At 46.3% G+C, this 12,521-nt stretch overlaps 1 protein-coding gene across 3 annotated transcripts in view; it reads left to right on the top strand.

The window, feature by feature from the left end:
• The window catches only part of Syt1 (Synaptotagmin 1), a 181,074-nt gene that overhangs the window by 53,966 nt on the left and 114,587 nt on the right, over positions 1–12,521 (top strand). The window lies entirely within an intron of this gene.

The following is a 12,521-nucleotide window of genomic DNA, read 5'->3' as shown; positions in this document are numbered from 1 at the left end:
GCACCTTACGCTTACCGCAAATTGCACCCTCTTCTCACTCAATGAGGCTGCATTCCACTTCCGCGTGCTGAGCCTTTCTGCAGACCACCAATTTACTGAAGCCACGGCCACCTTTTAGGTTATATCTGACGTGCGGGGTACTGTCAGCGATTGCGGAAGGGTTAGGTTTTCCTTCGGGGCCTGTGGCCAATGATTAACTTCTTCGAGGGGATGAGCATATTCTTTTCGTAAAGAAAAAGAAACGCAACATCACGGCAGCACACTAAATAAAGATTCGGGTATTCTGTAGTTATGACGACTGACTCGAAAACGTACAAATAATCATCCTAGCATCTCCACTTTCTCGCAACGGTCTCTCCAAGGCCTTAGAATGGAATCACGTAACTTTGAGAGATTTGTCGTCCGTTCATTGTAATTAGTGGCGGAAGGGGGTACGTTGTTTGCGTCAGCAGCTCATTACCACTCTAAAAAAAGTGTACACCCTTTGGGTTGTATTTTGCCTCGAAACAATTATCATAATCTGTCTTGCCCGCATTTCCTTTCTTTAACGCTGTGAGCTCGGTACTTCGAAGTCACGAACGGCTTGCGCGTTATCAGCTTGACACAGCAGTCTCGACAGGAAAGTAGCGAGCGCCGAGTTTTCAAGAAAGGAAACGCAAGCAAGGCAGATGATGATTATCGTTTGGGGACACGAGAAGCCCCGACGGGTGTAAACTATTTTTTAGAGTGAAGGGTTGGCGAGTACACTCTCAAAAATGGTTCACAACTTTTGGGGCTTGTCCCACAACAATAATCATCCTCCTTGCTTTCGTTTCCTTTCTTGAAAACTTGACGATCGCTACTTTCCTGTCGAGAATGCTATGTCACGCTGATAACATCATGCCGTTCGTGACTTTGAAATACCGGGCTTGCAGCGTTAAAGAAAGGCAATGTGTTCAAGACAGGTGACGATTATTGTTGTGGGACAAGATGGTCCCCAAATGGTGCAAATGTATTTAAGAGTGCAAGGGAAGCGTTAACCAAGTGTCAACGTTTGGGCAAGGAGACTTCTTTTCATGTGGGCCCTGACGAAGCGAAGTTCTAAGCGTGAATTCGGTGGTGATGCGATTGCCCACTCTTAATGAACACGTGGTGTCCAAACCGCACACCCAGTGACCGCATTCTCAGAGTGACAAGAGCCAATCTCGAAGGCCATGCTTTCGTGCACTGCAAGCACCGGAAGAACGAAAATTGGGGCAGCCTGGAAAAACCTCATGGCCGCCATGTTTTGGACTAGTCAAATCTCCATTTCTTTTGGGATTTTTCGAGGTTTCAGGTCACCTAAATTTGCTTTGCGTTACACTAGCAAGACCCTTGAATTCGATATCCTCCCATGCGCCATCAATCTTTCCAACAACGACGACAATTGTTTTCAACAAACCTTGCATGTTTTTGCACTTTTGCTTTAGTAAGAAAGTAATTTGGGTGTTATATCACACGTTTCACTTTTTGCCGAACGAAAGTCGACTTTGGAAACACGCTGTTCATATATATATATATATATTATATATATAGATATATATATAAGGCTTCGCCAGCTGAATTGTGTGCTGGTGCTTTTGACTATTACCGACAGAAAACAAGACGTAACAGACCCAGCTTTAAACGCTATGCCCGCTTTCCACGTCAATAGCCTGCTTTCAGCGTTATACAAGTTTCATATGCCTGAAAATTAAATATGCTTTTGGGTTGCTTCTTCAGCACATTTGTTGGCTATAGTTATACATGCACAGTTTTGTTTTATTGAGGCATTTGTGTAACCTTATAAAAATTTGCGTAAAGCGTACAAAACAAGATGCGGTTGCTGTTGTGGAGAATCCGGTGACGGTTTTGTCGCCACATTTTCGAAACTCATCACAATCTATGGGTACAATAATCAAAACGAACATGTATATTTTTTTCTCACTGCTAAATATTTACTATAACCGCGAGTGTCTTTGCACAGTGTTAATTTTTTTCCTTTATTGCAACTACAGTGCAGCTATTTGCAAGGAAATGTCTGCGAGAATTTAAGGATTACCGTGTAGTTCAGCGTATAGCCCGAAAACAAGTGCGTCCTATTCTTTCGCCGGTGGATTCGTACACGCACGGTCAATCGAAGCATGCAGATGCGCGAAAGTCGTCAAGAAACTTTTATGATTAAAATGACCATCGTGAATGCAACTCAAACGCATTTTCCATCATTAACTGTCATTTCTGACTTCACGTTTGATTGAGCTCCCGGGGTTGTGATGCGGTCTGCCAATAACTGCTGCTCTTTGAATGAAACCAAAGGTATGTTTTGGACCAGCATGAAAGTTCTTACGCTAGAATGTTTCGTAAGAGCACCTGCCAATAAATCTAATACTGAAATATTATCGCGAAGCTAGGCGGCCGGTGGTAGAGAATGCTTGGAACGTAAAGCATTGAGAATTCGGGCCGCCCTGTTTATGAAATACAATCTCGCGCGTCGTAACCTTTGTGGACTACTGTGCGAACGTTCTTTCTGACAACACCACAGTGCCCGTTCGTCCGCACTGCAGTTGGAACAAGTCGTAGGACGTGGCTAGCAAAGCGGAAATAACGACAGTTCATCTCACCTATGACGTCATCAAGCACAAAGCGAGCGAAGGGGAGTTATTGACGACACTTACGCGAACTTCACAACATGGCACGCAATGTGCATAAGAACTGAAATTCGAAATAGCTGGCGTTGATTCATTGTTAACAGCATCGTGAGAGGAAGACAACTCGCGGAAACGAAGTGACCACACAGAGCGCTCCGGGTGTTCACTCCGTTCCTGTCCGTTGTCTTCCTGTCACGGAGCAGCTAATACTGACTCAACGTACAGGATCTCGGTCCTAACTTCATTCTCACGGACGGATTGCCGATACTTTGCCGAGCTTCCAGGCAATCTTTATTCACCAAACACGCACTTCGATGAAAAAGGACTTGAGGTACCTCTCTTTGCTCGATACTTTTGCATCAAGAGAAGCGTTCGCTTTTCAGGCATCTCTCACGGACGGCCTAAACTTAACACCAAGGTCATGGAAACTCGGCTCTGAGAACAATGGTCTACGGCCGCGAGCCGTTCACTGCGTACTGCAAAGATATAATTGGCCGAGTGGGTTCGGCGCTCCAAAAAGCTGACGCTCAGGGAATTCACTATATGCGCTGTACGCGGGCGGGTTCACCTCGACCCTCCTTTGTTCTGTAGCTGAGTCGTCCATCGTTTCTCCTTTCTGTTTATGTGCACAGGTACTCAGGTGACCCGCTGTACACTTTTGTTCGCAGCGATTAATTTTGTACGCTTGCTATTCCTTTTATAGCCAGAAGGTCATTGGGGCTTGTCTAGCAAGTATATGCACAGGGTGTTTCAGTGAACATTTTCAAAAAGTTTTAAAGGTTGCCTGTAGCAGATAGCTCAACTATAGTTTATGAGCCGGTCTACTCGAAGCAGCGGACACTACTTGCACAAAAAATTGAAATGCGAAATTCACTAATTACCTTTTAAGGTTATCTTATGACCCATATTGCAATTTACAAATTCTAGCAGTGGGCTTCGCAAGGCGGATCCATTTGGAACGAATTTTCAAGTTGCCACCAGTTTTTATAAATAATTTCCCGAACTTTGCGGAGAAATGCATTGGCGTTCCAGTTACTTGTGTGCTTCAGTGCATGAATGGACGTTTTGTTAACAAATTAACTGGAAGGCCAATGCATTCTTCCGCCAAGTTCGGGAATTCATATATCAAAACTTGTGTCAATTTGAAAATTCGTTCCAAATGGATCCGCCTTGCGAACTCCACGGCTATAATTTGTAAATTGCACTATGTGCCCTAATGCAACTAGTGAAACGCTTAATTTGTGAATATTTATTTATCAGTTTATGTTGCATGTCAATTTTTTGTGCAAATATTGTCTGCCGCTCCGAATAGACCAGCTCATGGACTAGAATTGTGATATCTGCCACAGGCAACTTTTAAAGATTTTTGAAAGTGTTCGCTGAAAAACCCTGTGTTTGTGTGTGTGTGTGTGTGTGTGTGTGTGTGTGTGTGTGTGTGTGTGTGTGTGCGTGTGCGTGCGTGCGTGCGTGTGTGCGTGCGCAAAATTAGGGACGGATGGCCAGATTGGTGCGGTAATGTGATAAAAAAATCCTCGAAGACGGGCACGGTAAAAACGAAAGCAAGAAGACCGTGCGCTGTATACAAGTGGGCTAACGATGATAATGATATTGATCATTGCGACGATGACTTCTGTCAGAACGTTGATGTTCTATTACTTGCCGGAGATCAACCCGACTCATGGAGATGGCACTTTCCGTGCGACTGGGAACAATAGACGCAGCCTATAGAGGCCACACATCTGGGATAAGCTGCAACGCGCTAACATCGCAGAAAATCTGTTCGAACATATTCCAAGCCGTGTCGTGTCTCTCCCACTCCTTTATTTTTCTACACAAAGGCGTAACAAGACACATGAGCATCCGCTCTTTTGTAAACACCTTTGTCTTTTGATATTTGTTGTGTTTCTGTTGATGTTGCCGTTCGGTTACCGCTGGTATTTTCGAGCTTTTATTTGGCATTTATCAATGAACAATATCAGCAGCAAATCATATCTCAAGGAATGACGCTGTATTAATGCAAGAACGAAGAAAAATAGGAAGGGGATCGAGATTGCTGCTGAAACACTTTTTGCGGAGTTCGGAGCTGTATGTGCAAGCAACACAACAGGCAGCACGGGATTAGGAATCGCTGTTGAATACGGGACGCTTGCGGAATGTCATGCAGTGAACAGAACCGCCGTGATTCTTCAGCGACAGCTTCATCGCGAGGTCCTGCGAACTCATTTTCGCAGCTGCTGCGGCTGATGACTAATCCTAGCTACCGGTCCTCAACCTCTCGGCATCGTAAAGGTGGATCGTGTGCACGATAATGACGCGTCTGGGCGCACAGCTCGTAGTGACCACTGGTGTTCAATATTGTTGCGACAGAAGCAGGTCACTGATCTTAATCAAAAACCAAATGACGTTTCGAGATCCGTACGGATCTCTTGTTCCCGATGGGCTACTAATTTTGCCTGACAACGATTTCGCCTGACAACACGGTAATCCGTCGAGTTCTACCCTACATATTATTCGATATACATCCTTCGTATCTTTGTATATACTGGCAGCGCTAAGCCGCCTGGACTCCAGAATATTTCCTCAGACGAAAACTCCCGGACCGTAGCTACAGCCATCGCTGGACCAGGAAGCTATTCGTGTGCTGCTGCATTTCTTCCATGTGTACTGGCCTCAGTGACCGTTTAAAATCTATTTTACGGTCCTACGTGTCCGTAGTGTTCACCCCTTTACTCTTTTCCTCCGTTCTCTTGCTCCCTTTCCGTTGGCCTCAGTGCAGGGTAGTAAATCGCACGCTCGTCTGGCTGACCTCATTACTTTTGCTCTTCTTGCTTTCTCTCTCTCTCTCTCTCCATATCTCTCTCCTGTTGTACTGTTTTTATTTTCACGTAGTAAGCCACCCATGACACTATGGTCAAACCAGTTATGCATGAATGCATAGCTACGGTAAATTGCTGCTTGCGAAGCCTCCTGCTTGTGAAGCCTCCTGTCTTCCTGTTCTTTGTTTTTTTTAGTGAGTTAGACCTCCATTCTTACGCCACGCTACGCACATCATTTGGAAGAGCCATCACTCCACTGTGTGTTTTCTTTTGCTCTGTTTACGGGGGCTTATAATTTACGCAGTCGCCAGACATCCTCCAGTTATCAGATAAGGCATTTCGCGGCAAGCAGAATAGCAGGCGCGCAGAATGCGGCTGATGATAGCGATGAATGAAAACACGTTATAAAATAACGTTAGAGATGTATACCGACCGAAAAGAAATTATTATAAAATAAACAACTCCACGCGGAGCGCTTTCACTCCTGGTGCTATGGCTTGGTGCTTCAAGACATAACGTTACAAGTGAAGTATTGGCAATGCAAATTATTTTTGCCGCTTTTGGGTACAAGCCGTGTAAACGATTTAGTATATATGAGCACAGTATGATGCACTTAAGCGCGGTAGACACCAGAAAAGCGCAATCGTTATCTAAAGAATCCAGAAGGGAATTAATGCACGAAACTGGAGATAAGGGCGAGCTGCAAGATAGGGGGTGTATGGCGCGGCCGTGCGGTCTCCATCTCGAAAGCGACCTGGGATGAGGACAGAGTGCACCGAGTGCTGATAGCTTTGTGTGCGCTGTGTTCTCGCCGCTTAGTTAGCGTTGAAGCTCGAGGTGGAACGAAGATCAGTTCGCTCGCTGCTGCTGCCGCACTTTCTTATTCAAGCGTTTGACAGCGGGTGTGGCCGGTCATCGAGTGAGATGTGTTCATGTTTGCTTGGGCGCGCGTGACACCATGCATGTTAATTTAGTTAGTAAGGGAATGTTTACAATTTTATACGGCCGATAAAACTGCTATCCTTACTTCCAATAGCGGTGTACTAAATTGCTGTATTGCATTCGACGGAAAATCAATATCAGAATCACATGAAATTCTACACTGATGGCTCTAAAACGAAAGAACACGTGGATGTGGGGGTCGTAACGGAAAATTGGGAAACAAGTATTCGATTACCACAACACGCCGCCGTTTTCATGGCCGAAGTTTACGCTATATGGGTTGTTAAAAAGATTATCACTGATAAACACAAACATGCACTCATATACACTGACTCTTTAAGCACACTGAAGGCTCTACAGCTGAAATCTGAGTGTGAACCCCTGATAGGAGACATTTTAAATATGTTGGCACTTAACAAATACGGGAGGTCAATTCGTTTCTGCTGGGTTCCAAGCCATGTTGGGATACCGAGTAACGAAGCAGCTGATAGATGTGCATCGATGGCAGCCTACAAAGAGATAAAGAACACAACACTTCCATACAAAGATAGCATCCGTGCGATTAGAAAAGCCTTAAAGGCAAAATGGCAATGCGAATGGGACTGTTGCGCCGACAACAAGCTGCATCTCACTAAACCCATAGTTGGCGAGTGGAAGTCATGTTATCATCAGGAGCGGTTCATCGAAGTAGTTTTATGCCGACTACGCATTGGGCACACACACCTCACACACAATTATTTACTTACGAAAGAGGACACACAAACATGCGAGAAATGTCGAGCCACTAACAGTTATTCACACATTACTGACATGTACGCATATTGAAACACACAGACGAGCACTTTTGCACAAGTTACATCAACTACACATACCTTTACACTCTGCTCTAATTTTAGGTGATGATCCGCTAGTCCCATTATGTGACGTCCGTAAATTTCTAGATGACACTGGCTTTTTACATAAGATATAGATTATTACCACAGCCCTTTCCTTCATAAACTGGATATTAAAACACCTCGTGTTTGGAGAAGCATAGCCTTAGCCGCTTTTGCGCCATCAAACCCCATTTAACTAACTAACTAGCTTTACCTTTCGGCTGAAACTGTGACTGGTGCACACAGGTCAGTTTAGCGTCGTCTTCTTTAGCGCTGCGCTCTGCCTCGTTGATTCTGGAGAGCGTCAGAACCATATATGACAAACTTATGTTCTCTGTGTAAGCAGGATTACCACCCAAGGCGCTCCAAGTGCCTAAACTAGGAGCTTTTTGGCATTCTCAACATCGTACTGGTTAGATGGAGCCACGTCTGCGTATCTTCACATTGCTGTGACATACATTTATGCAACGATCAATGTCACCCTCACACATTGCGCGCGTTTGGTTCAAATAATTCACGAGCAATGAAATGTTAAAGCGGAAGCATCGGTGAAGTTTACTTTCGTTCGTACCGCGCGGCTTTTAATTTAGTCTCGGCGACACCCGGAACCGGACAAAAATAAACATGCGCAGCGGCTTTTCCAGTAGGAACTCGCTATGTTGAGGGAGCTCGTCATAATAGCCTATACATTACCTTCACGGGCCCCCTCACTGCTAAATTGTGTACATAACATGCGAGTGAAGAAAAAGGGGCCCCCTCACTGCTACATTTCGGGGGCCCCTTTTTCTTCACTCGCATGCTATGTGCACACAGCTTTGCTAGTCAGTGGAGGGAGGGCTCGTCTCATTGCCGCGCGCAGCGACAACGCATAATTGTCGATTGGTCTGCGTCCCCTAAAGGGGCATCTACATAAGAGTTCCACCCTCCTCTTCCTGGGCTACGAAACGTGTGGCTTCGCTCACCTTGGCATGCAGGAACCTTCCGTGTGAGGCGTGGTGGGAAAGTATAGGACACAAGAACAAGCACAGCAGAAGTCAGCCGAGAAAAAGATAAGCAGCTACCTTACAAAAAACTTCCCACAACGTGATTCGAACCCACGACCCCACAGTCACGTGCCCGAAGCGTTCCCGCTGCGTCGTCGATCCAGAAACTCCCGCTATCACACGCGCTCTGCATCGGCTGCTGTTACCCGTCAATATAGCGTTACGCTTACGGCGAAGGGCCCCCCCCCCCCTCACTTCCGATAACACGTCCCGTTGTTTCTCGTTGTGGTGATATTGTGCAGCTTTTTCAGATGCAAGCAGCGCGCTTACGCGCATGGTTGCCGGCCGTAGGGTGTACGTACATAAGTGCGGAAATTTCAATACGGCATTCAGGGAACGGACTTCACCTGTGAAGTATAGGTCGCTTCGTGGCCGTGCCGACCGTTCGTGTGTATTTCGCTCTAATTGTATCGGTTAAGGGCAGCCGAAAGGAATGTGTACAGCCGCACGCACGACCGGTCATCTGTGTTTTTCACACTCGCGAGCTACAGCGCCTTCGTAAGCGGCGCATCGATCACACAAAGTCGTGTAGACGACAACGGTCGCGTTTCACGAGCCAAGGATGAAATGCCGGGCGGCGCTGGCTGGGACAAGTTGACCCCATGGTGCGGTCGTGTGCGCCCTACAGAGCTTGCGAGGCCGCTTCGGCCGTGCTTGTTGAGCCCGCTGGATTGCTGCAAGTGTACACAAGATACGTGAGCATGTCGGGCTTCTTTGTTTGCTTTCCTCTTTTTTTCGTGTAATTTGATTTGATGCAATCGGGAAGACACGTAAGACTTGACGAAGGAGTTGTTGCTCAAGGCCTCTTCCAGGAACGTCGCCGCTATCGCTTTGTGTAGTAGTCAGCCACGCTTTCGTGGCGCAAGTGCGGATACATGGCAAGGTATGCATTCTACAAATACCGGTGCGGAAAACCGAGCTTCCGATCGCAGGGGGTCGGGGGGGAGGGGGAGCATGTTATGCAGCGAATACGCTCTGTATATGTGAGGGCGCCTCAGCAAACTCAATGAGACCTGTAGCAGATACGGCGTGGACAGCTCACTTCCTACGCGCTTCCTACGCACGTCTATTCTTCACGACTGTGTCGGGAAACCAATCTGCGCGCAGGGTCGTTGGTATTACGCAAGAGGGGGCTCTATAGTGCAATCTGGTAACTTGTAACCGGCAACGGCTCAAATAGAAGAAAACGCTTTAGACTCCGTGTCTTCACACTGAGGTATCGACGCTGCATGCCGTTCTGGCACGACATTGAAGAAGCCCGGCGTTGGTTTTGAGCACACTATATTGTAGCATTTTTTTTTCTGTGCAGCATTTTCCGCCGAAGGAATGAAAAGACCGCTCTGAAAGAATGCTGAATCAGTTCTGCGATCTGCCGAGGCCCGCGAACGTGGAGGGACGTTCATGAATGGGAACATTGTCATTCACCTTTCATGAACGTTCCTGCGCCTCGCAGTATTTCGCAGAACTGATTCTCCATATTTTTGTGTGTCCCTGTGCTCCGAGTGGTCGATTTAATTCATCCTCGTGCTGCGATGCCCTAGCCTACTGGTTAGCTCAGATGGTACAGCGACCACTCCGGAAAGACGTTCGTCCCAAGTTCGAAATCCGGGCCATAACGAATTTTTTCACAACTGCGAAGCTTTCTTTCCGAAAAACCCCGCATGGGTTTTCTTTATAGCTTCGTGCTACATTCGGATGTATGACCTTTTTGTCGTTCTTCCAGTCTAATCTACGTACAGTGCTGCCATTTACTGTCACTTTAACGTACTCGTTATTGCATTTCATGCGTTCAATTAAATGTCTGTCCCCAGCGGCACCCGTTTGCTATTTTCATCCATAATGCAGTCAAGCAATCGTACCCTACTGCCAAATGATAGAACCTGAGTTTTGAAACGACACTCTATACCATTCTAATCTGAAGTAGTTCCCTCCTTTGGTACCCTTTTACGACGCCTCTGTTTGCATGTCGCAAAACAAACCACGTTTCGTGCCCGCGTGTTTCGTTTTACGGTGAATCGAATCTGCCTTCTAATGCACCGCGGTTGGCCGTGTAACGCGATCCGGAGCCGTCCCTCGACGACCGTAGGCTCCTCGTTGACTACGTCGGCGCAGGCAGTAGCTGCGGCTCAGACGATTCTTGAAAAAGAAAAAAGGCAGCCGCCTTGCAATCGACGGCGCACCCGATAGACCTCCGGCGCTCTTTACGGGCTCAGAGTGCGATCAATAAGCCTCCTCGCCTTCGACGTTCGCGTGCATTATTTAGGGCCTCCCCGCCCCTCCCGCTCCCGATATTTCTACCTCGGCGCCCTGCTCGCCGATAGGGCGCGCTGCGGGAACCCCAAAATTTGTCTGAGGAGCCCTTGCGTCAGCGCGACGATGTAAGACGTGCGCAAGTTTCAACTCTCACTGTCCAATTTTTTTTGCGTATTTAATTCGGTACTCGGTTCTTTTTCTCTGTAGCACGTGTCTCTCACTCTATGTAATGGAGTTCCTATCGGGTTCTGTCTGGCTCGTAGGAGCTCGCGTATTAGGCGTTACGAAAATGACGCCGCGTTGTGGGAGTGTAGTTTTGTCACGTTCTCGGTCGACGCTTAGAGAAGGCCCGCGGAATGTCATCGAATTTGAGACCGCAGGCATGGACGATGTTGTGTGCGTTTCCTAAACACATTACTCCGGCCCCGTGAGCCGGTATGTTTCGCTGCAGAGGGCTCTTCCAGGCGTCGATGTGCGTCAGTAATGCGCCGATAAGAATTCGTGCCGGTAATAAGTTATTATAGGAATGTGTTAGCGAATGAAATGAGGTTTCAGAGCAGCTTTCTTTCCTTTGTTTGTTGGCTTTTTGTTCTAGTAGGTTTTGGAGTGATGGCGATGAATGTACAGTCTGCTCTCGTACATTTTCTTTTTGTCTTTTGTTCGGTTATGCACAGCCTCCAAGGAATTGCAACGAGAAACTTAAATGGTTTTCATCCTTCTTTCTTTATGGGACCACGAAATCAAAAACTTTCAGGAACTATACCAGCCGCTTTCTGAATTTGTTAAAAAATTGCACGTGCATTAAAGAATTTACTTCATTTTCTCAGAGCACGTATCGCTCAATTTGCCTCTGAAAACAGCTATAAACCCCTTGTAGTTTAGTAGTGGTTAAACTTTTACGAAACCTAAATGTTTTAGGATCGTCGTTTGATTGAAAAAAGCCTTTGGAATCTTCGGAAGATCGAAGTGGGGAACTGCGATGACAAATTCATTTATTCGTTTCTTATGCAATTCACGTCTTTTCTAACTGTAGTCCTGCAGAAGTGTAGGACATCGGAGTTGTACCGCCCGGCGAGATATGTTCGAAACAAATACCATCTTCAGCTTGCTGTTCCCTGAAGGCGGCTCTTCGTGGTGTCAGGCTACGCGCCACATGCGTTCATGTAGGTGGAAACGGTATGAATGAACAATGAAGAACGAAGTTCAAAACACACACTATCGGTAGCGATACATCACTCAATATATCGGCGAAGAATAAGAAAAATAAGAAAAGAAAACATCTAGGTGCTCTACTGGGGCAAGAAGAATGATGTCGAAGTTCCATTGCTGACATAGCAGCTGCTCGACTTTACACACACACAGCTTCTTTTTCTGAAGCCACAAAACAACAATAAAGTGAAACAGGCATTAAGACGCCAACATTAAGTACCCGCATCAGTACACTACTCAGCGTACCTTCTGAGTTCGTGAAGCGTAGAGCAATCTGGGAGGCGCAAGTGTAGAATCGCAGATTGTGTAGACGACTGGGGGATGCTACACAGCGTGAGTTTATTAGGCCAACATGTGCAAGCAGCATGTACACGGAATACGGGAAGACGCCGCTGACTTCGCCCTGTGCTTGAGTTTGTTCTTTAACAGACACAAAATCCATGTGCATCTACAGTTGCGTGGCCTCTTAGCTAAGTTCAAGAATGTCATTGTCAGAAACCCGCGGCATTTGTTACTCCCCTGCTCCAGCCATTGCTCCTTTTTTCTTTCTTTTTTTCTTTCTTTCTTTCTTTCTTTCTTTCTTTCTTCATTTCTTTATTTCTTTCTTTGTTTATCGACGCATTATGTGTTCGAGAAACTCGGCGATATTATATTTGCCTAGCCCGATTTAGGGCGTACATTTTGTATTACTTTCAAAAATTATGAGCGAGCTTTGCATGTGCGTTATTCACGGGCAAG

This window comes from Dermacentor andersoni, chromosome 10, assembly GCF_023375885.2.
Source record: "Dermacentor andersoni chromosome 10, qqDerAnde1_hic_scaffold, whole genome shotgun sequence".
Lineage (NCBI taxonomy): Eukaryota > Metazoa > Arthropoda > Arachnida > Ixodida > Ixodidae > Dermacentor > Dermacentor andersoni.
This window is presented reverse-complemented; position numbering and strand designations above follow the sequence as displayed.